The sequence below is a fragment of the Panulirus ornatus genome, chromosome 8, assembly GCF_036320965.1.
Source record: "Panulirus ornatus isolate Po-2019 chromosome 8, ASM3632096v1, whole genome shotgun sequence".
NCBI classification, from domain to species: Eukaryota; Metazoa; Arthropoda; class Malacostraca; order Decapoda; family Palinuridae; genus Panulirus; species Panulirus ornatus.
In genome coordinates, this window is record NC_092231.1 from 4,477,316 (window position 1) to 4,503,405 (window position 26,090).

The following is a 26,090-nucleotide window of genomic DNA, read 5'->3' on the forward strand; positions in this document are numbered from 1 at the left end:
TTCCTCCAACTACTTGGCATTCCTCTTTCCCATTTTCGCTTGCGTTTAGCATATGTCATAAAGAAAACGTTCAGCCGGTGCTAGCCCAGTGAAGGGGAAATGATCAACGTCGTATTTATGTACAAGGTAGTGTCGTGTTGTGAGGCAAGCGTTGGCAGTGTTTCGTTATTATCAGTGATGAGTGTATCTCAACACCACCTCCCTCCCCCACTCACTCCTCTCATCACTGACGCAGTGGATCCAACATAACGTCTCGATAGCCTATCATGACGGAATTTATTTGCGATCGAGTCAGTGTTGTATATATATATATACGACTTGTAACTTTATTGTACTGCACTTGCGTTGTGTCCAGACCATCTCTAAATATATAGGTAGTGAAATAAGCATTTCGTAAATGTGTAGTGGTTTGCGAAATGGAAGGACTAGATAGCATGCAAGGAACGTGTTAGTGAGGATACAGCCACTGCATGATCATCATCCCTACATGACGTTATGTTGTCAGAGAAGAATGGCTCGCACTCATCATGCCTACATGATTTTATGTTGTCAGAGAAGAATGGCTCGCACTCATCATCCCTATATGACTTTATGTTGTGAGAGAAGAATGGCTCGCACTTCGTGCGTCCTGAACTAAACATAAACATGCCAGTACCCCACAGTGACAGTAGATGGTAGGGTCGCCCATGAAGAATGATGACGTCTTCGAGAACAAGTCTCTTAGGAAGTTGTTGACAAAGATGATGTTTTAGGCGTACGTCAAACCACACGAAGTTTACATTTATGCGCGTGGTGCCACAACGAAGTCCGCGCACTATAACTCTGAAATTGGAATGCGCAGTTTACGTATAAGCCATTGAACGTACTTTCGAACTCATGGTCCTGTCCAGACAGGGTTTACAATTATTGGCAGTTTGCATGTACCTCCTTGGTGTAGCAGTTGGCGTTCCTGACCGTACTGACGCATTCACTGGCCGCCCAGGGTCGAGCGCATAGGTTCGAATCCTGGTTGCGGCAGTCTGTTCACAGTCTACCCGGCTGTTCATCCCCCCCCTGGCTTAGTTGGCCTCGATTAGGCCTTCAGTCGCCCATGCCGTCTCACTGATATCATACAACCAAGTAAGCGGTATAAGAAAACTGCTCCAACATCCTTTACCGCAACAGTCCGTTTTCTTTCACTATCAAAAGTCATGTCAGGGATGATGGCTGGTCGGTTGGGCTTCATGCCTATCATCTGTCAGGGTCGTTAAGGCCATCAGCTTCAGGATACATAACCACCAACCAAAATGATTAAATCTTTGAAACCTCCTTCTTCAGGTAATGTCAGTACTGATAAGACCACAGATGTATGCATGGGTGTATGTGGCTCTTGAGGGGATAGTCATCCTGTAAGTTGTTTCTTTCCCTCCGTCATCATCTCCGTATGAGATCATTCTTCTTTCGCTTCGCTCTGTGTCCGCATGTAACCCTTGAGCATCATCGCGGAAGGAAAGGAACGGTAGCGGACAGAGCCTTGCCTCTACCAGATCTGACCGACCGACCACCCGCTCTCACCTCTCCTCAAGTATTGAGGATCCACGACGGTCTGTCTGAGGTGTAGCGCCACGATAGCAAGAGAGGCACGTTCACATGGCATGAACTGCTGGTCTGTGAAGGAAAAAAGATGATTCACTGACTGCCAGCTGTTGAGGTAGCAGTAGAGATAATGTGTAGAAGAAGAAGAAGAAGAAGAAGAAGAAGGATTTCGCTAGGATTGACATTATCCGGTTAAATACCCCATCAGTGGTTTTCCCAATCACGAGTTTTTGTGTTTGTTTGTTAGAGAACGTGAATATGAGGTACCTTTCGTGGTCAAAAGTTTTGTCTGTGCTGAGAATTTTGCATCATGTATAATACGCCAGTGTAGTATGTACAGCCTTCTGTATGTATAACATTCACTGGAGACCCCGATACACCAAAGGCGTAGAAGCCAATGAAACAAAAAAAAAAAATCACAACTAACAAATCATAAGCTTGTAAAAGCACCCATCCTTCATCTCAGCCTATTTCCACGAACGTCAACACACGAAAGTATCGGAGGAAGACATTGTTAAAAAAAAAGGTGTCGACCAAACTGGAAAGCGCTGAAGTAGCCCATTTTATACACCACCGGCGAAGGAACTTTAGAAGACGTTAATTACCTGAACCAGCAGATGGGTTCAATCATGGCTGCCAGTCAACGTATTTCACGTTCTCACGTTGGAGGCGCCGGCCACCGACAGAAGACGACCACATCAAGGCTTGACTGATATATAAATAGGTTGATGAAAGGGAATAAGAAGACACAATGAGAAGTATTTAGAGATTTTGCAGGAAGTAAATAAAAGAAGACTCTTTTAGAAAGTGGCAGGTCACATAGTAACTGGGAAAGACGTGAGAGGGTAGAGAGTTCCGGAGCTGCGAGGTGTGAGGAACGAGACAGTTGAGCAAGACTGTGTGCTCACTGGTGTTAGTTGCTGTAAACGAAGTTGTTTTTCAGCCCGTCCTGTTAAAAAACGGGTCTCACTAGCGATAGATGTATGTGCAGTGAAACTCAAGATATTCTTGGAATATAGTCGGGAGGAATTAAAGAATTAGAAAGTGCAGATAAAAAGAAGGAAAAATTATATATTGGGTGTTGCTAACTAAGGAACTGCAAGTCACTCGTCGCTCGCTCCAACACCGTTGCCACCCGTAAACATAATCTTATTTTACAGTTTCCTGTACGTGTAAAACACCTCATTACATTAGTGAGGCTGTGAGTTGGTTTCAAGCTAGTCTGTAAATGAACTTGAAAAGATTGAGTAACTCTCATTGAGTGATAGAATAGGGATATACGTATATATATATATATATATATATATATATATATATATATATATATATATATATATATATATATATATATATATATATATATATACACACACACACACACACACACACACACACACCAGGGAGAGACACATACATAAGCATACGTATTTGCACATGTATTATAACCCTCCTGTCATGCCGAGGTTAATTTGATGGCACGATATTGTCCCATCCCTAGACCCCGTCCTGTCATGCACAAGGCGCCACAATATTCCTCCGCAGATATCTGCAGTGACAGACGTTACGAGGAGGGGGTGAGGGTAAGCGTGACGGGAGAGATGTGACGGGGTTGCGGTGGTGTGACGGGATGTGCGGTGGTGTGACGGGATGTGCGGTGGTGTGACGGGATGTGCGGTGGTGTGACGGGATGTGCGGTGGTGTGACGGGGGTGTGGCGGAGACATTCCTCCAGTGTCAGTGGCTCGGGTGCTTGACTCCCCCGCTATGACAGAACTGCCCGACATGTTGATGCTTTGAACTCCCCCACCGTGACGAGACGCTCCTCCAACGAGGCACGACGCTGTGCGAGTCTCGGGTTTGGTCCGTTGTACACCACAGTACGATCCCTTGAGCACGACGGTACGATTCTAGAGCACCACTGTACGATCCCTTAAGCACGACGGTGCGATCCCTTAAGCACGACGGTACGATCCCTTGAGCACGACGGTAAGATTCCCTTGGGCAAGATGGGCCACGTCTTTGACCTCACCTTCGAGGATCAGGTCGAAGGCTCCACTATCGTACGTAAGGACCGAGCCGAGTGTGTTAGTGACGTAATACATAATAATCCCCTTATAAAAGATTCTCCTCCCGGATTATGCGGTGAGGTAAACGCGCCCGAAGCAAAGCGAGGTTTCGTCAACCAAAGATAACGTTGTGATTTGTATATCTTGCGCGTTTGCGCATCCACCAGTTGCCTCTTTATAAGAAGTGGCGGAGTTCGCGGAATGGCGCGCGTCCGTCCGTGGCTTGCATGAAGGCATCTCGAGCAGAGGAATGAGGGAGGGAGGAGGGGAGTGACCTTGCAGTGTGTTCTTTCCTCTCAAGAACGTCACCTCATTGTGGCCGTCCGGCCGCCCATGGTGACCAGCGGTGTATTAAGATAGTGGACGATGTGCGGCGGGTGAGGTGTGGAGCGGAGCACGTCTCTACTACATACAGTCAGGTCTGGGGAGAGAGAGAGAGAGAGAGAGAGAGAGAGAGAGAGAGAGAGAGAGAGAGAGAGACGGGGCATGATGGAGTGAACACAAGTTCGAGGAAGGTCACATTCTCAAACTCGTTTCTCCCCCCATCTTCTTAATTGCTTAGTCACGGGAGGACGATACTTTTGAACGTAACCACTCGACCTGCTGGCATAATCTTACGACCTTTTACCCGGGGTTAAAATGCCCCAGAGGGAGGCCTTTTTGAACCAGTAGAGGGAGCAGATAATCTCGGAGGTGTCGCACGCAAGGCAGAAGCGAACGTGACTGTATTACAAGTCCTCATGACTGCTCTTGGACGGGTAGAAAGCACCAAAAAGTGTGGCCCATCTCATGACTTGAACGGAAATGTGAACCGTTGCACAAAGCCTGTGTGACGTTCGATCGTACAATCCTCCGAAGAACCCGAACAAGGCTTTTAGAGAGAAGGGTAAAAAGGCAATTAAGATGTGAGGGGATGTTGGGTCATTAGGGTAAAAGGGAGGATTATATATATATATATATATATATATATATATATATATATATATATATATATATATATATATATATATACGAGGAAAACGGGATCCACGTTGAGGTGTTGAGTCATAGAAATACAAGTTTCTTGGGTGATGAAGATGTTTGTTTATCTCATCACTGAACACACTAAGGTCAGATATGATGACTTTCCCTGAACATTATTATTTTTTCTCTCTTGCCTTTGCGATGTCTCCGCTACGGTAAAGCAGGTATGTGTTGCTGGAAGTGGAATACTCTGTAAGTGAGGAAACTCCTTAAAATATAAGTGACAGACTTTACTTTAGTAGAAGATACGTGGTGGAGGAGGATTAGGGAAAGGTCAACAAAGTTCCTAAAAACTCAGCCCGGGAGGCTAAAAGCCAAAGGTTGTGAACGTGAAAGTGTTGGTGGGTGGTTATCAGAGACAGATAAACAGTCAAGAGAGGGTGAGCTGAAGAATGCCATCAGTTCAACATGAGATTAATAGCAAGGGGAAATGAGTTAAACGAAGTGTACTTGGGGAAAATATAAGGGACACACAACAACCAGACTTTGAAGATGACCTTAGATCTCTGGGGGTTTTCTTCGTATGGTTTATATTCTGATTGACAGACGTAGTTTTGTTGCTCTTCTTTGTATTCGTTCTAAACTTTCTAGGTCTTTGATAGAGCTGGAGGGAGAAATGGCTTTATGAGAAAGATGATGAAGGATAGATTATAAAGTTGATGAAGGAAGGATTCATCAAACAGGCGAATACTAAGATGAATCAAGAAGGGAATAGAGAGACAGACACAGAGAGATTAGGGAAGAATATAAAGAAAGAAGAGGACAAGAGGGAGAACCCGGGAGACACAAGGAAAAATGATTCTCTTCCACAGTGCAGGGAGGGATTTTACTGAATGAGCCGGACGTAGCACAGACCAGCAATATTCAGTCATAGACTCCTAGTGATGCTCAAGCCAGAGGTGCACTAGATGTTGAAAAGCCACCCTGTAGCTCCTCGGGTGTCGACACGGGAAGGCGCCACGTACAGTTTTGACGTCATTCACGGACAGTCCTTGCCTTCCTACGTGCGCGATTCAGACAGTAGGAAGATGAGGATGAACATCACCGGGGAATCATACAAGGAAATCTTGAGTACTCGTCACACATAGAACATCTGCCTCATTGGAATACCTCGACCGTACGTCTATGGATGCAAGCGCGTCTTTAATGGAAATATCTACGCACTTGTACGAGGTTAAACGCTCGATGGACTTCAGGCTTAACCTGGCTGTTAAGCAGCGAGACACCGTCTTCAAATGGCTTAGACCAGTGGCTTCCATTCCCCGTGGGTCGTGTTCCACTAAACCTGTCTTCACTCCCACGCTGTGGACAACGTCACAACTCCGTCTCTCTCTCTATCACTGTAGAATACTACGAACTTGAATGAATCTTACGTTTATAACGTTACGTAAAGGATTATAAATGAACAGTTGATCACATTCCGTAAATGAGTATACATAAGATGAGTTACCATATTACGTAAATGAATATATATACAAGTTTCCACATAACGTAAATGAATATCCATGAAATCAATAAATACATAACGTAAATGAATATACATAAAATCGGTTATCACGTTACGTAAAGGAATATACAGAAAATCAGTTATCATGTTACGTAACGGAATATACATGAAATCAATTATCCAACTTTCCTTAACATGACGACAAAAATGTATTTATATTCCTGGTCTTGTCTGTGACTGGGACCATCAGAACGAACGCCTCTTACTCCCCGAGCGGTCTCTCGCGTCCCACAGACGCAGATTGCAGTGTTGTGTTAACCAGAAAGATATTTCGTGGTATTAGTATCATATATATATATATATATATATATATATATATATATATATATATATATATATATATATATATATATATATATATATTCTCCCTCTCTCCTTCCCTCCCTCCCTGTCTTCCTCCCTCCCTCTCTTCTTTCCTCCCTCCCTCCCACCGTCCCTCACACGTTGCGAGGTGTCTCCCCTGAAGGCTTGGGTGTGCTGTGAACAAATGAACCTGGATGTCGACTCCTCTCGTGCCTGCCCGTAATGGAGGGTGAGATTTGCCTGTTAGAGAACCAACCTGTTCTTAGGCGTAGCCCGAACCAGCAATTTGTTGATTATTATTCTTTTTTTTTTTTTTTCCCTCGTCGTTTGGTGAGGATCTGGGAGAAGTGTGAGAGACAAGGAATACGAGAATAAAAGAAAGATTATTGGTGGTGCACGTGGAGTGGGACGGGGGAGTCCCTGTGAATCGACTGCTGGTGGAGTGGGACGGGGGAGTCCCTCTTATTCAACAGCTGGTGGAGTGGGACGGGGGAGTCCCTCTTATTCAACAGCTGGTGGAGTGGGACGGGGGAGTCCCTCTTATTCAACAGCTGGTGGAGTGGGACAGGGGAGTCCCTCTTATTCAACAGCTGGTGGAGTGGGACGGGGGAGTCCCTGTGAATCGACAGCTGGTGGATTGGGACGGGGGAGTCCCTCTTATTCAACAGCTGGTGGAGTGGGACGGGGGAGTATTAACGAATCTACAGCTGGTCTGGGACCGCCACAGCAGGCAGGGCTTTATGTTTTAATTGTCCCATTATGGGACGAGGAGGAGGAGTCATGCCTTGCCCTCCTAAGTGGTAGGTGGCTAGCGGGGATGCACCCCTTGTGGACGACAGCACGACCATTGGGCATGACCAGTGAGCACGCCAGTACGACCCCTTAAACCCACTAAGTTAACACGTAGCCGCACGTACACGTGCCCAGTGCACGTACCCGGTACACGTAGCGCACGAGCAAGAGACTCGATCCATGGACTGAGCACGTCAAGGTGGAATCACTTCCTTACGTTCTACTCGCCGCCGTACAACGAGTGATTGAAAGAGAGAGGCAAGGGGTCGGAACCCTTTGTAGCGAAATCCTCTTCCTCTCCTCCTCCTCCTCCTCCTCCTCCTCCTCGCGTGACATTTTCTCGTTTGACCTGGCTGTTTTGTAGTTTACGTGGAATGACCTTCGTTGTCCGTGAGAGGGGGGGGGGGAGTAGGGAGGAGGGAGTGTTTTGTACTCGTGGGGGCTGGAGGGAGAGGGAGGGGGGGGCTGGAGGGGGAGGGGGGGAGGGTTGGACGTCATCTCTTGGAACAATGGATTTACGTCGACGTATCGTCGTTAGGGTGTGTAATGATGATGATGGTGAGGAGGGCAGTCAACAGCCAAGGGTGATTATAATACTGAGGCAGGATTGATACACGGCGGACGCCACACACACACACACACACACACACACACACACACCCACACACACACACACACACACACACACACACACACACACACACACACACACACACACACACACGCAGAAAACAAAATAATGGTCATTTTCTAATTGAGGTTCGCATTGTTCGGTTCAAAGGCCATCAACAAGTGAGGAAAGGTCATGAAATCAGAGTCCGTATCGTGCGTCAAAAAAATGTAGACTGCCTTTTTATTTTTGTTGTTGTTGAAATATCTTTTTGAATGTATTTGTTTGGCAATATGATCTGGCGGAGTGGAGGGGGTCAGAGAGCGATGATTTATTTATTCATCTCTTTACAGCAACACAGCTGTTAGGTTAATCCCAGCGAGTGTGTGGTCTAGAGTAATCCCTTGTTCCATTTTCTGACGACTTAAGATCTTCTGGAACCTGATTTCGTTTTCTAAGCTTCGAGTTGAAATGATCTTTACATATTTTGTATTGAATTCTTTTCTATTTTTTTCTTCTAACCTTCTGTCCTTCATTATTATCCACAGCTACAGGTAGCTCATATTCCGACTCACTAATACTAGATGGCGCAGATCCTTCCATAACAATGGTCTACGGAACTCACACCTCCACATATACCTTTTTGGAGCAAGTCGTCTTCGTCGTGTGTGTCGTTTCCACGATCATACCCTCCTCTTTAAAGTCACTGTGCCTCCCCCTTCCCCTCCCCTCACCTTCTGATCTTTTTCGTACAGCTTCACGTAATCAGACTCCAACATTGAAATGACTTCCCCGTTATCTCAGTGACCCCCGCTGCTCTGGGTGGAGGAGATAAGATGAGGCGATGAGGTTGACCCGACGTGTGCTCAGTGCTGTGCAAGTACAGGGGAATCATCGTGTCCCACACGGTTTAAGAACTGATGCCCCATGGATCGGTGTGAGAATGTCATACCTCCACCACCCCCTCCCTCAGTCTGTCCCTTTTCTGATTTAACATCACACGTTATCATACCCTTATCTTGTGTAGGGATGACGTGCTCCACTGTTTTCATTACCCGTCCTGATTTCTTTTCTTTTTTTGCTTTGTTTTCTTTGTTCCTTTGTTCGGGGGATCCAGTAAGATTCCGCAGTGTGGATCATGGGTTATCACCAACACCAAGTTGTAGTTCTTAGGAGAGCTGCTCTTCCCGGTATGTTCTGTGTAAACGGGCCATCCATCAGTATAATGTGAACCTTGATACTGGCACTATATTACGGGGCCACTCTCCATCCACCTTTGTCTCCTATGTCCCTCCTTGTTCTCCTATGTCCCTCCTTGTTCTCCTGTATCCCTCCTTGTTCTCCTGCATCCTTCTTTGTTCTCCTGTATCCCTTCTTTTTCTCCTGTGTCCATCCTTATTCTCGTAATCCCTCCTTGTTCTCATGTATCCCTCCTTGTTCTCCTGTATCCCTCCTTGCTCCCCTGTATCCCTCCAGACAGATAATGAAAGTCTCTTTTTAAGTGTAGTTCACAGTTGTGTTGGTGTGAAATTTTAAGACTGTATCTTAAAGGATTGATTTAAAGGAAGGTGAAGACAGGTACACACACACACACACACACACACACACACACACACACACACACACACACACACACACACACACACGGGTAAGCAGATGAATCTCATACTAGCTACAACGTCACCACATCGTGACACCGAACAATAGAAAAAAAGAAATAGCTGAATTAAGAAGCGAAATCAAAAAGGACCGTTATTGGAAGTCCCCATCCAGCAATCACGCGATTGGTCGGAAAAGTCATCCAGAAATCTTGTGCGAAGCGACCGAATAGAACGCACGATTGGGAGGAATTAATCTCCCTCAAGACCCACCAGGATTGGGGTGGACGGTGGGAACAGAGAGATGCCAATCTGTGCCACAGTACCCGGGTTACGAAGGTCGCATCGGTGAGAACCTCCCCCGTGCCGCGCGACGCGTGATGCCTGCCTGGGCTGGGGCACGTAGCCTCCCTCTCACCCTCTCTGCCGGGCGACTCACGTCCCTCCACCACACTTCCCGACCTCAGAAGCCTCGGTGGGAGTTTTCCTGGCGTAACTGTCCACTGTAGCGTAGTTCCTTTTACCTACGTAAGGTTTGTGTGTGTGTGTGTGTGTGTGTGCGTGTGTGTGTGATTGTATCCACTTTTCTCTCTTGGTAATTAACGACAGATACGTTCCCAGTATCGGCCGCATTCTGCCACTGTTTGTAAGATATATAATGGAAATCTGAGTACCATTTGTAAACATTTGCTTTTTGTATTGTTATTTTTGTTTCTGTTTATCTGAATTTGAGTAAACAGTTCTTCCGTATGAAGATTGTCTCCTCCCGGCACATTCACCAGCTGATGTGTGTGTCTGTCTTCTCCTCGATATGTTGATATTCAGAGACAAACCCTCATAAAAGATACTCATTAACCTCACTGTGAGTCTCCAGACATCTTGTCCTGGCGACCGAGATGAGGGAGGTACCGTGCCGACACAGGGAGGTACCGTGCCGACACAGGGAGGTACCGTGCCGACACAGGGAGGTACCGTGCCGACACAGGGAGGTACCGTGGCGACACAGGGAGGTACCGTGCCGACACAGGGAGGTACCGTGCCCGACACAGGGAGGTACCGTGCCGACACAGGGAGGTACCGTGCCCGACACAGGGAGGTACCGTGCCGACACAGGGAGGTACCGTGCCCGACACAGGGAGGTACCGTGCCCGACACAGGGAGGTACCGTGCCGACACAGGGAGGTACCGTGCCGACACAGGGAGGTACCGTGCCGACACAGGGAGGTACCGTGCCCGACACAGGGAGGTACCGTGCCGACACAGGGAGGTACCGTGCCGACACAGGGAGGTACCGTGCCCGACACAGGGAGGTACCGTGCCCGACACAGGGAGGTACCGTGCCGACACAGGGAGGTACCGTGCCGACACAGGGAGGTACCGTGCCGACACAGGGAGGTACCGTGCCCGACACAGGGAGGTACCGTGCCGACACAGGGAGGTACCGTGCCGACACAGGGAGGTACCGTGCCCGACACAGGGAGGTACCGTGCCCGACACAGGGAGGTACCGTGCCGACACAGGGAGGTACCGCAGCCTCGAGTTACAATGCTGGACATTATTGTTGTTATTATTATTATTATTATTATTATTATTATTATTATTATTATTATTATTATTTTCTCCTGTTAGCCTCCCACTGCTCCCCCTCACACACCCGTCTCCTCCCACCACCTCCACTCCTCCAGGTCTCGACCCCACCCGACAAAGAGGCTTCTGTTTTCCTCATGTGTCCAGTCACTATTGTGAGGTTTGAGCCCTCATGATTCTTCTGCGCCCCCCCCCCCCCCCCCCCCCCCCCCACCCCGGGTGGTGACGTACCGGGAAAGAAGCGAAGCTGCTTCGTCCCGGATTAATGCGTTCCGAAGCACTTGATATCCAGGACCGAGTTCTGTGAAAAAATAGCTAAGAAAAATAACTGAAGGTTGATAGCTAAGAAATAGTAAAATATAAGAATATATCAACTCAAGGTTGATAGCTGAAGAAATATTAAAGTATAAGAATATCAACTCAAGGTTAATAGCTAAAGAATAGTGAAATATAAAAATATATCAACTCAAGGTTGATAGCTGAAGAAATAATAAAATATACTAATATATCAACTCAAGGTTGATAGGTGAAGAAATATTGAAATATAAAGATATCAACTCAAGGTTAATAGCTAAAGAAATAGTAAAATATAAAAATATATCAACTCAAGGTAATTTCATAATTGAAATTAAATTCTCTACGAGCACTTCAAGGAATATTGAAGGAAGTGGGGAGTTTGGTTTTAAGAGTTTGCATGTTAATGACCTTTATCAACCTCTCTCTCTCTCTCTCTCTCTCTCTCTCTCTCTCTCTCTCTCTCTCTCTCTCTCTCTCGGTGCAGCGTTTGCCCTGGATGTTATGTTGGAATTTCCTGGACTATGACATTTTTTAATTCCTCGGAGCATGAACGCACGACGCTGACGTACGAGGGTGTACGACGCTAGACCACGACGGTACGACCGTAGAACACGACGGTATGACGCTTGAGCACGACGGCACGACCCTAGGGCGCGATGGCACGACGCTAGAGCGCGAGGGTACGACCCTAGAGCACGACGCTAGCATGGCGGTGCGACCCAAGAGCGTAACGGTACGACCCTAGAGCGCCGACGGTACGACCCTAGAGCGCTGACGGTACGACTCTAGAGCATGACGGTACGACCCTAGAGCGCCGACGTTACGACCCTAGAACATGACGATACGGCCCTAGAGCGCGACGGTATAATCCTGGAGCACGACGGTACGACCCTAGAACATGACGATACGGCCCTAGAGCGCGACGGTACAATCCTAGAGCACGACGGTACGACCCTAGAGCGCCGACGGTACGACCCTAGAGAGCGATGGTACGACATAAGTACGACGGTACGACGTTGCAGCACGTCGGTACGACTCCTTGAGCGTGGCGGTGTGATGCAAGGAGATGATCGCGGTTCAGCCCTTAATTTGACCCTCAAGGGTTAGGTCAAGGGCCACGTCATCCTGCTCAAAGGGACCAACCACCGTGCTCAGAGGGACGAACCACCGTGCTCAGAAGGACGAACCACCGTGCTCAATGGGTGGAACCGTCTTGCTCATAAGATCGAACCATTGTGTGCCCTAAGGATGGATCCACCGCGCACAAAGGGGTCGAACCACTGTCCCCGGAAAGTGAAGAAGCCAAGACAGCGAGCGCGTGTGTACGTACACACAGTATGTCCATCACCATTACTGCAGTCAGTCCGGCTGGTGAGTGGCGATCAAGCGGTGCTTTATAACAAACACCAAAGCGAACTCTTCTATAAATAGTTTGGCGAGATTATCGACCAAGTAGGAAATGTCTCCCTTGTCTTGCGGGGTTATAACTCCTCGCTGTTCATGAAGGCAAAAACTACGCGTGTATGTATTTATAAATGATAGAAGGGAAATGGTCTGATGAATGACGGACTTAAGTTGATAACACGATTAGATGCTTGTTGTTCAGTGTTTGAATGAGTGGTTGTGTGTGTGTGTGTGTGTGTGTGTGTGTGTGTGTGTGTGGTTGGGGCCGGTAGTTCTAGAGTGATTGTGGTGACGACGGTGCGTGTGTGTGGTTGTGTGTGTGGTAGTGCCAGTGTGGTAGTCTGTGTTGGTTTGGCTTGGATGATGAGAGTTGAGTGACTGTTGTGTATATCGGTGGTTCTACAGTGTTTCGGATGGGGGGCTGTTCTTACAGCGGTTTGCACGGGCACCTAGTGTCGAACTGCAACTCGGGGACGAGGGATCTCTGGTACTCGGTGGCGGTGGCGAGGATGATGCAACAGCTTCATTCTCGAACTCTTGGATGCGGTCCAGGTGGCGGTTGAAGAGAGAGAGCTGGAAGGACCAGGATGTTCAGCTCGTGTTGGCAGATGGCGCAGTAGGGACCGAGGATGATCGCTTATGCCCTTATCTGGACGTATTCTAGTTGCTGCTGTTGTGTGGTAGACTCACCCACCCCCCGGAAAAATCCACGATTCACCCCCTACATCACTCCCCCCCAGAGTTGTACCGTAATCACCACGGAACGCCTCCTAACACCCTCTCTACCCACCATCATATGTTGACCCCTCTGCCGCCGGCGACGTAACGACCCGGGCCCCACGAGCCCCAGTTTTGCCAGGTTCCAGGAAACAGGCGAGGGAAGGCTCCGGGAGACGCGGATCACATCACCCGACACCAGGCTTTCACCAGGTCCCGTGATACCCAACTGTGGCAGGACGAAGCCTCCTCCCCCTCCACACCACGCACACACCACCACCACCACCACCCACCACCACCACCACCACCACCACCCACACTGCAAATTAATGCCCATCTCTAACCTCACGACCGACAATAGTTGGCCGAGTCATTCACACCAGGGTCGTGGGTAAGTGGCGACAGACGGTGTCGGTGTTATCGAGGTTGGCGGTAGCGAGGGCGCTGGATGAGGCAAGGCCGACACTCGACCTTTGGCGGGCTTGAGGATGTGAAGGAATCCCGACCAGCCCTCACTTCCTTCCCGACCGGCGACGTACGTCCCCACACCCCCACGAAGCCGGACGACCCCGGTAGCCTCCTGCTAGGGGGCAGCACGGAGAGGCGTTGATCGTCGGTCAACAAGTATTTCCGCGTCGCGGGGGAGAGTGGGAGACGGAGGGGGAGGGTATTATTTAGCTCGAGCGGACGAGAGAAAAGGGGAGGGAAATAGCTCTCATACCAACATTCCTGGGGAGGCTGCCGGGCGGGGGCTTGGGGAGGAGGAGGTGGGGTTCGACAGCGACCTTGCCCTGGCCAGCCGGCCACAGCGGCGCAGGGCCGGCATGATCGTGGCCGCCCGGGTCATGTTGCTTACCCCCCCTCCCTCACACACTCCCTCCATCCCCCGGAGGTGAGTGAGGGAGAGAGGGGGATATGGGTGAGAGTAATGGTATGGTAGAAAGAGAGCGTGGAAGCATGGGAGAGAGGGCGAGAAACGAGATGGCAGGGGTATAGTTAGAGGCGTTACGATGTGAGGGGGAGAGGAGAATACAGGGAGAAGACCGGAGTGCGTGGGAGGAAGAGAGGTAGTGTGCGAGAAGAAATGATACGGGAGGAAGAAAGAGAAACATAAAGGGAGGAAGAAATAGAGGGCGACGAGAAGAAGAAAAAAAAAACGAGAAAACATATATGACAAGGGAAATAGGAGTAAGGAGAAAGGAAAATGATGATGACAAAGAAAAAAGATAATGGCTTATATAGTGAGGTATGAAGAGGGGCGAGGAGACGAACACGTTAGGAAGAAACTTGGAACAGGACCAGATGAGACTCGTGCTTCGACGTTGGGGTTCAGGTACACACGGTAACTGCTTAGGTAACTGGTCCTCGGTATCATGGACTGGAATGTACGTATATACCTAGAACATGGAGAGCAGGCAGGAGGAGGATGGAGGAGGAAGGTATGGCGATAGATATCTCTTCAGTGATGTAATTCGATAAGGATGACAGCGTGAAAGAAGAGGGACTGGGAAAGTTTATCTTGTGTTCCTTCCCCAGGTCCATCGTGCGGTAGGTAGGGTACTTTCCTGGAGGCGTCTCCTTCATCACCTGCCGTAGAATGATGGAGGTCGCCGCCGCTGTTGCTGGACTCTCCTGCCGGAGGAGGGGACCAGAGGAAGTAGCAGCGTCAGAAGAGTCTGTTGCCCAACGTATCAGCGAGACAGGCGGCGCCTGTGTCGCAAGTTATCGTAAGACTTGAGATGCGTCGTCGACCGTGACTCCCAGGGCGAGGCGCTAGACCCGGATACAGTCATCTGAGAACCGTCCGACATGACCCCTTCACGGGTCAGATCACGGGTCTCCTGCGGTGGGAGGATGTAGGAAGAAAAAAGAATCTGTTGTGGTGGGGACGAGGGTGTAGTGAAGATGATGGTCTTGGCCCGGAGCCCCAGTGGCGTCGAGGGTGTAGAGATGATGAGTTTTGACCCGACTTGTAAACGTGTGTTGAAGATTGGGAAGTAATGGTCCTCCCGTGGTGGAGCGGTTGGCGTTCCTGACCATGACGCATTTACGGGCCGGCCAGGGTCGAGCGCATAGGTTCGAATCCTGGTTGCAGCAGTCGGTCCACAGTCCACCCAGCTGTTCATCCACCCCTAGGGGTTGGTCGATGAAATAGGTACCTGGCTTTGTATACCATCAGGACTGGCCGTGTTAGCGAACTCCCCGTCGACCATGAATGTTAATGCTGCTGATGCAGTGATAAGGGAAGGAAGCTCAGATAAACTTCAAATATGGCTACTAAAAGACTCAGACACTCCTAATATGGCCAGAAAATTCAGATAAGCTTTTAATATGGCTACTTATGAAACTCAGATGAACTCCTGATACGGCCAGAAAACTCCGATAAGCCTCTTATTATGACCAGAAAACCCAAATAAACCTCCAGTCATCTTACAGGCGACTCACACGTTACGTGCATTGCAAGTCGAGCTATACAAATGATCCGACAAAGATATGCACGACGAGTGTAGAGACACTCACCAAGATGTTAACCAAACTAGCGGGAAAACTGAAGGAAATGAACAGTAGTCGCGCACCATGAGACGCACCCAATGAAGGGGGATCGTAGATGTAAGATGAAGATTACCGCCTTCCCCCGAGCTTATGTGTGTCATCTTCAGGAACACACGGGACAAGTTTACGTCTCACACAACACCAAAGTCATTGTGAGAGAGGAATGTCTGATGCGTAGATGTGGTTAGTAAACATCGAAGTTCAGCGTCCCACGTCATGCACCGGAGGGATCATCGCACGGGTATAAAATGCTCCTGCGTTGTATGGTGTACGGTGGAGGAAATCCCGCTGGGAAAGATGGACTCCCCAACCAAGATCTGCCAAAGTCCCCTACCAAGATCTGCCAAAGTACAGGAGACATTGTGGCCATAGACTTGATGTACGACAGAAGACACTGTGTTACACATCGGCTGATGAAGATGTGATATCTGACCTGTAGAAAACGTGGTAGATAAGCAGTGCTTGGTGGTGTTGTCAGAATGCCAAGTCTGATATCTGGCTTATGATTATGTAGGGAGGAACTACATCTCACAACACTGGTAGATACAGTCCGGTGGTAGTTATTGAACAGTCTCTGATCATAGTAGGGATATAAATCAAACGGATAGTTTATGTAGATTAGACAACTGTATGGTTGAAAAAGTATGTAAACATGGGTTGACTTGATTGTGTGGCTTGAGGGAGGGTGAGGTTGTCGAGGGTGACCTGTGTCTTAATCACTTCACCTGTATCCTTGACTTGTGTCTCTGTGTTGCTCAGTCTCGACACTGTAATATACTGCTAAACCGCTTGACACTTTATATTTTCCTTATTCTTCTGTTTTTACACACACACACACACACACACACACACACACACACACACACACACACACACAGTGTAAAGCCATTCTATACATAATCATATTGAAAGTAGACCTGAAGTGTTGACATACTTTTACAACAGGTGTGAGTACATTACAGAGTTCGCGCTGGGGTCGCTGTGTACAGGAAAGGTACAAAAATATAAACGAAGATGACTCACTTTTCCCCGTCCCTCCCCAGAGCGCGATCAGAGAAGCCACAGAAGACTTTCACTTCCTGGTGAAAATGTTGAGGATTCAAGTGTAAAACAATAGACGACGTGATTTCTAACCTCCCCCCCTCCCCCAGTCCTCCATGAAATAACAGACGATCAGTAATCTCGGTAAACAGTAGGGGGACTCGACTCCACAAACTTACGAGCGAAAGACAGTCTGATCGTGTGGAAACAGAAGAGGTTACGGACAGTGTTCAATACCTGATTGCAACATGCTACGTTCCTTGTAAGCCATAAACATTAAAGTCCATTTTAAGTTCGACTTCAGGCGTGTTTCACAAACTTATTATATATATATATATATTTTTTTTTTTTTTTTTTTTTTATACTTTGTCGCTGTCTCCCGCGTTTGCGAGGTAGCGCAAGGAAACAGACGAAAGAAATGGCCCAACCCCCCCCCCCATACACATGTACATACACACGTCCACACACGCAAATATACATACCTACACAGCTTTCCATGGTTTACCCCAGACGCTTCACATGCCTTGATTCAATCCACTGACAGCACGTCAACCCCTGTATACCACATGACTCCAATTCACTCTATTCCTTGCCCTCCTTTCACCCTCCTGCATGTTCAGGCCCCGATCACACAAAATCTTTTTCACTCCATCTTTCCACCTCCAATTTGGTCTCCCTCTTCTCCTCGTTCCCTCCACCTCCGACACATATATCCTCTTGGTCAATCTCTCCTCACTCATTCTCTCCATGTGCCCAAACCATTTCAAAACACCCTCTTCTGCTCTCTCAACCACGCTCTTTTTATTTCCACACATCTCTCTTACCCTTACGTTACTTACTCGATCAAACCACCTCACACCACACATTGTCCTCAAACATCTCATTTCCAGCACATCCATCCTCCTGCGCACATCTCTATCCATAGCCCACGCCTCGCAACCATACAACATTGTTGGAACCACTATTCCCTCAAACATACCCATTTTTGCTTTCCGAGATAATGTTCTCGACTTCCACACATTTTTCAAGGCTCCCAAAATTTTCGCCCCCTCCCCCACCCTATGATCCACTTCCGCTTCCATGGTTCCATCCGCTGACAGATCCACTCCCAGATATCTAAAACACTTCACTTCCTCCAGTTTTTCTCCATTCAAACTCACCTCCCACTTGACTTGACCCTCACCCCTACTGTACCTAATAACCTTGCTCTTATTCACATTTACTCTCAACTTTCTTCTTCCACACACTTTACCAAACTCAGTCACCAGCTTCTGCAGTTTCTCACATGAATCAGCCACCAGCGCTGTATCATCAGCGAACAACAACTGACTCACTTCCCAAGCTCTCTCATCCCCAACAGACTTCATACTTGCCCCTCTTTCCAGGACTCTTGCATTTACCTCCCTTACAACCCCATCCATAAACAAATTAAACAACCATGGAGACATCACACACCCCTGCCGCAAACCTACATTCACTGAGAACCAATCACTTTCCTCTCTTCCTACACGTACACATGCCTTACATCCTCGATAAAAACTTTTCACTGCTTCTAACAACTTGCCTCCCACACCATATATTCTTAATACCTTCCACAGAGCATCTCTATCAACTCTATCATATGCCTTCTCCAGATCCATAAATGCTACATACAAATCCATTTGCTTTTCTAAGTATTTCTCACATACATTCTTCAAAGCAAACACCTGATCCACACATCCTCTACCACTTCTGAAACCGCACTGCTCTTCCCCAATCTGATGCTCTGTACCTGCCTTCACCCTCTCAATCAATACCCTCCCATATAATTTACCAGGAATACTCAACAAACTTATACCTCTGTAATTTGAGCACTCACTCTTATCCCCTTTGCCTTTGTACAATGGCACTATGCACGCATTCCGCCAATCCTCAGGCACCTCACCATGAGTCATACATACATTAAATAACCTTACCAACCAGTCAACAATACAGTCACCCCCCTTTTTTAATAAATTCCACTGCAATACCATCCAAACCTGCTGCCTTGCCGGCTTTCATCTTCCGCAAAGCTTTTACTACCTCTTCTCTGTTTACCAAATCATTTTCCCTAACCCTCTCACTTTGCACACCACCTCGACCAAAACACCCTATATCTGCCACTCTGTCATCAGACACATTCAACAAACCTTCAAAATACTCATTCCATCTCCTTCTCACATCACCGCTACTTGTTATCACCTCCCCATTTGCGCCCTTCACTGAAGTTCCCATTTGCTCCCTTGTCTTACGCACCCTATTTACCTCCTTCCAGAACATCTTTTTATTCTCCCTAAAATTTACTGATAGTCTCTCACCCCAACTCTCATTTGCCCTTTTTTTCACCTCTTGCACCTTTCTCTTGACCTCCTGTCTCTTTCTTTTATACTTCTCCCACTCAATTGCATTTTTTCCCTGCAAAAATCGTCCAAATGCCTCTCTCTTCTCTTTCACTAATACTCTTACTTCTTCATCCCACCACTCACTACCCTTTCTAAACAGCCCACCTCCCACTCTATATATATATATATATATATATATATATATATATATTATATTTATTTATTATACTTTGTCGCTGTCTCCCGCGTTTGCGAGGTAGCGCAAGGAAACAGACGAAAGAAATGGCCCCCCCCCCCCATACACATGTATATACATACGTCCACACACGCAAATATACATACCTACACAGCTTTCCATGGTTTACCCCAGACGCTTCACATGCCTTGATTCAATCCACTGACAGCACGTCAACCCCGGTATACCACATCGCTCCAATTCACTCTATTCCTTGCCCTCCTTTGATATATATATATATATATATATATATATATATATATATATATATATATATATATATATATATATATATATATATATATATATAGTGTTTCCAGTCGATGATAACGAATGTTTATGATGGAGGAATATCAGCTCGAGAGGAGAGAGACACGGGCATGTACCCAGCCATACAGTCATGGACAGAAGGTCTGTCACATCCCGTTGTCTCCACTTGAGCAGCAGAGGTTATTGTTGAACGTGCGAGGACGGTAGATGACGGTAGGGCAACGCTGAATCACCCAGAGTGGTTTGGTAATTAATCACATGATTCACCCCCAGAACCAGTTTGTCTTGAATCGCGTTATTACCTACTAATGCTGTTACTATTGTTTTTAATCAAGAAATGACGCCGAGGTTACCATATTAAATTTCTTCAGTTATCAATGTTACAGTTTGTGAATAAACTATTTGTTTTTTCAATGTGAAATTCATAGATATTCATCATTATCAAGAACTCATTTTCTTCATAGTCTTTTTTACTCATCCATACTTCTTCGTCGACATTAAACACTTATATCCCTGTCAGTTATAAGTAACTTGGATGTATTTCATATGTCGCACATATGACGTTAATGCAAACACCACAACGAACATGTGTGAATATGTGGATCATATACCTTTTAAGTAACCTGGAATATTTGTCTTAGATCTCCCATTCAAGCCATTTCTCGCTACGTATATAACGCTGTCGTAAATTGTGGCAGAGAATCTCCGTTACTTTTTTTGTTTTGTTTTGTTTACATGACTCTCTCTCTCTCTCTCTCTCTCTCTCTCTCTCTCTCTCTCTCTCTCTCTCTCTCTCTCTCTCTCTCTCTCTCTCCGCACTATCGCTCGTGGAACGTAGCGCACCGTCAGGAGGGACCCCCAGGACATGATCCAGTAGCGCACCGTCAGGAGGGACCCCCCGGACATGACCCAGTCCCACAGTGGACCATGCACGTATTGTGCACGTCGCCCTCTCGGTAAGAAATGGTCCATGGATGATTAGTACCATGACGTGGCCCCCGAGGACCTCAGGCCTGCCTCCTGCTGCCACCGACACAGATCACTACACCGTGCTGGCCGGCATTCAAATCTCCGTTGGACGGCGCAACGGAGGAAGTTTTTACCGTGCGTGAAGTATCCTGGCGCGGTAGACGACGCGGGGAAGGCCAGCGCGGTGAGAGAGAGAGAGAGGGGTGGGCAGCTGCGCCCACCAACAGTCGTGTTGGTGATGACAGCAGCTGAAGTTCGCGGTGGTAGATGGTAGATGTTCGCGATGGTAGATGTAGTTGTGATGTGTTGTTATTGATGTATGGTGACGTTAAGCAATCAGTCACTGTGTTGTTGTATCGTTATGTTACTGGTGATGATGGGAGTAGAGACGATGATGATGATAATGATAGTAATAATGATAATTATAATGATAATGAGAATAACATCCAGTGCCTCCTGGCACCCTACCATCCTCACTTGCTCCTCTACCGTCAAGAACCTTGCCCTCGATGAACCTCCCTGTTGACCCTGTACTCCCCTGCTTCCCCGGCACAACCGCCCCCTGCACGTTCCCTGTCACCCCCTACTCCACTCCTCTCTAGCCCCCTGCCACCTGTACCATCCCTTCCCCCGAACGGAGGATATATAGGAGTGACTGAGGGGTGGGAGTGTACAGGGGTAGCAGGACACACAGGAGAGAGAGAGAGTGAAAGTAGGCAGGGTTGACCCCTGCCGTCTGCCCTGCCAGTGTCACCACCACAGTACCACTGTACACTCTCCTGCTTTAGTATCGCTTTCACTATCTTCTACGTACCTTGCCAGCCCCCCTACACACTCCTACGCCCTTCTTCACCCTGCCGCAAACCCTGCCTGAACTTTCTCTGGCTCCCCTGCCGCCACCCTGTATACCTACGTCCTTCTTTGTCATGCCTACCACCTCCCGTGCCCTCTGCCGCACTTAACATGACCCCCTGCTACCCTGCCAGGATGAGAGTTCCAAACTGACACCAGTGAGTCTTTTCTTATCCCCTGCCACCTGTGCAGTTTCCCCTGCTTTTCTGTCACCCTGCCCGTACACTCTTGCCTGATCCCCTGCCAGACACTCACACTATCTCCCCTGTCTTCATGCAACTTCGACGCGTTGCACTTGCATCTTATCATCCCCCAAACAGCTTTCAGTCCGTCCACCACCCTTACACCATTTTCTACTGTGTGGACACCCTTATGTCGTTTCCTGGTCCCCTGCCACCCTTATACCGTTTTCTGGTCGCCTAACCCATCCTTGTTGTTTTCTACTTTCCTGCCACCCCCAGTGTCGTTTTCTACTCCCCTGACACCCCTAAGCGTTTTCTGTTTTCTCCGCCATCCTAAAGCCGTTTCTCTCTCTCTCTCTCTCTCTCTCTCTCTCTCTCTCTCTCTCTCTCTCTCTCTCTCTCTCTCTCTCTCTCTCTCTCTCTCTCTCTCTCGGCCAGACCTTCCCCCTCCCTCGTGCCTCAGTGGACACGCCTCCTTCCCTTCCTTCTCTTCCATTGTGAACAGGTCTGTACCTTCCTGTCCCTTTTGTATCTTCCCGTTCCAGCCCCCCCCCCCCTCCCCACCTCATCCTCTTCTTTCCCTCCCAGTCCATAATTCCTCATCATTCTCCCCTCCCATCTTTCCCCCCCCCCCCTGCCCTTCCCATTTCCCCTCCCGTTTTCGTCCGTGGCCACCAGGAGCACGGGTCAATTCCCCACACCCCCCCCCCCACCCTCAGCCCGTTGCTGTGGTACGTCACTATGCGTTGCGCCCGGCCCGCTGTGGCGCCCTGGGTCTGGTGGGGCTTTCTGGCGTCCTAGACACAACATTTATGTTAACATTAACCTCTTCGGTTAAGCGTCAACACCCGCGTTAGATATAGAGAGGGTTGGAGAGGGTCCACGTAATGTTGGTTTTCCAGAACTGAAGGTTAATGTTCGGAGGTTATGTGGGACTTCTTGAAGGCAAGACACTGTGTACTGCATTTGAAAGACTTCACTGAAGATATTCATTTGAACACTGAACACAGATCACTTCAGATGAATATAAAAGTAATTGATAAATGAATGTAAAAGTAATTGATAAATGAATATAAAAGTAATTGATGAATGAATATAAAAGTAATTGATAAATGAATGTAAAAGTAATTGATGAATGAATATAAAAGTAATTGATAAATGAATATAAAAGTAATTGATGAATTAATATAAAAGTAATTGATAAATGAATATAAAAGTAATTGATGAATTAATATAAAAGTAATTGATAAATGAATATAAAAGTAATTGATGAATGAATATAAAAGTAATTGATAAATGAATATTAAAGTAATTGATGAATGAATATAAAAGTAATTGATGAATGAATATAAAAGTAATTGATTAATGAATATAAAAGTAATTGATAAATGAATATAAAAGTAATTGATTAATGAATATAAAAGTAATTGATAAATGAATATAAAAGTAATTGACTAATGAATATAGAAGTAATTGATTAATGAATATAAAAGTGATTGATAAATGAATATAAAAGTAATTGATAAATGAATAACTGGAGGGAAGAGCCAGGATGAATGATAGTGATTGTCACTGTCTTGTTCCAGACGTGGCCAGGGAAGGACCTCCCTTGATGGGGTCATGCGTGTGTGTGTGTGTGGACACACGACGTCTGCATCATCCCACCACTACATCTTCAGGTCAGTGGATGCAACTCACTGTGGAGCAAAGTGTGTTCGACTCCAATATCCATTGCCATGATTCCTCTTATCCTTCGTTTCGTTCTTGGCATTATTGTACGCGTTCTTGTGACGTTTTCTTCTTTTCGTTTCTTATGAAATGTATGCCAAGGAATTGAGACGGCAGCAGAGCACTTGGTGCTTACGAGGGTGTTCTCTGTGATGAAGGAAGGGATCAAGTACATGAAGGTGCTCCTGCCTCGGGTTAGATTGTCCAGACCTGGAGCCGGAATTACGATTCGACAGTTTCCAGTCTTGTCGGCACCTCACCTTCCGTTAATCACTTGGGTTAGATGTTGTCCGTATGGGAAATTATCAGTATGTGGCGTAATTAGTGTTAGATGATATCCGATTGGGAGATCATCAATATGTAGCATAATTGGTGTTAGATGTTATCCGTCTGGGAAATTATCAATATGTGTCATAATTAGTGTTAGATGTTGTCCTTATGGGAAATTATCAATATGTGTCATAATCAGTGTTAGATGTTATCCTCATGGGAGATTATCAATATGTGTCATCATAATTAGTGTTCGATATTATCTTCGTGGGAAATGATCAGTATTCGTGTAACCTCCAGCAGTTCCTAGAGATAGGTTATCAGAGCTGGTCGCTCGGTGTCGGGGCTCAGTTTGGTGCTGGTGCATCTTGGCCTCCTTAACTTTCGCTCACTTTACCTGTTCGTCATCAGGGCTTCGCAAACATTTCGTTGCGACTTATTTCTTTTTCTATCCTTTTGATGAGACGGCGCGGGCAACTGTGGCCTTGATTAAAGCCATTTCATAACGCTATGTATGTATATATCCTAGCCAGGGTGGATGAACAGCTGGGTTGCCTGTGGACCGACTGCCGCAACTAGGAATCGAACCTATTCCATGCTCGACCCTGGGCGGGCGGGCCGCGACTGCGTCAGCACGGTCGGAAACGCCGACCGCTACGCCGCGGAGAACCACAGTGCATATAATTCTTCATCCGTTGTGTATACACGGAGTGGAGGGACCAATTTCGCGTGTCGGCCATTTTCTTGACGTCATCAGCCATTTCTTGACGTCATGAGTGACGTCACCCTGCCCCGTTGTTGATAACGGGACTGTTGTGTACTCTGCGCTCAGTTCTCTGTCCGACGCATTTCACGGATGCCTCGGCCTTTGTTTTTTTAAACGTTAAAGGAAATTCTTATTTCGTGTTCGCGTTTATTATGTTGGAGATGATGGTGGAGGACTTGATGTGGTGGTGGTGGAGTGATGGAGGTGATGATGGTGATGGTGGTAAATGGTGGTGGTGATGGTGGTGACGAAAGCCGTTAATGTTCCTCATCTCAGTTTCTTGTCATTTTTACGTCTGTTTATGTCGTTAGTGTCACGTTATTATATCCTGTGGTTGGCGTTATTATCAGTAACATTATCATTACTACTACTACTACTACTCCTACTACTACTACTACTACTACTACTACTACTACTACTACTACTACTACTACTACTACTACCACTACTACTACTACTACCACCACTACTACTACTACTACTACTACTACTACTACTACTACTACTACTACTACTACTACTACTACTACTACTACTACTACTACCACTACTACTACTACTACCACCACTACTACTACTACTACTACTACTACTACTCCTACTACTACTACTACTACTACTACTACTACTACTACTACTACTACTACTACCACTACTACTACTACTACCACCACTACTACTACTACTACTACTACTACTACTACTACTACCACTACTACTACTACTACTACTACCACTACTACTACTACTACCACCACTACTACTACTACTACTACTACTACTACTACTACTACTACTACAACTACTACTACTACTACTACTACTACTACTACTACTACTACTACCACTACTACTACCACTACTACTACTACTACTACTACTACTTCTACTACTACTACTACTACTACTACCACTACTACTACCACTACTACTACTACTACTACTACTACTTCTACTACTACTACTACTACTACTACTACCACTACTACTACCACTACTACTACTACTACTACTACTACTACTACTACTACTACTACTACTACCACTACTACTACTACTACTACTACTACTACTACTACTACTACTACTACTACGCTTTGGATAACCAGGTACCACTTCGTGAATGCGTTCATCAGTCCCACTATACACTCAAGACTACGGGGAATTGGTCTTAACCAAGGCCATAAGATCATCACCAGTGGGATATCCCAACGTCCCACACCACAACCCTGGGATGGTCATGTGAGGCGGGAGAATCCTGCTCCTGTGACCTATGCGGGATAGTAGGTCCCAGTGAGGTAGGACAGTGCTGGGATAGTACAGTGGGAGGTGGATAGGCTAGGTGACTGGGAGAGGGATGTGCTGGGATAGTATAGTGGGAGATGG

The 26,090-nt window shown here is 47.0% G+C and overlaps 1 long non-coding RNA gene across 1 annotated transcript in view; it reads left to right on the top strand.

The window, feature by feature from the left end:
• The window catches only part of LOC139749762 (uncharacterized), a 301,380-nt gene that overhangs the window by 232,060 nt on the left and 43,230 nt on the right, over positions 1-26,090 (top strand). Inside the window, exon 2 of the long non-coding RNA XR_011713033.1 lies at positions 23,527-23,619. This is a non-coding gene — a long non-coding RNA (uncharacterized lncRNA). The remainder of the gene's footprint in view (positions 1-23,526; positions 23,620-26,090) is intronic.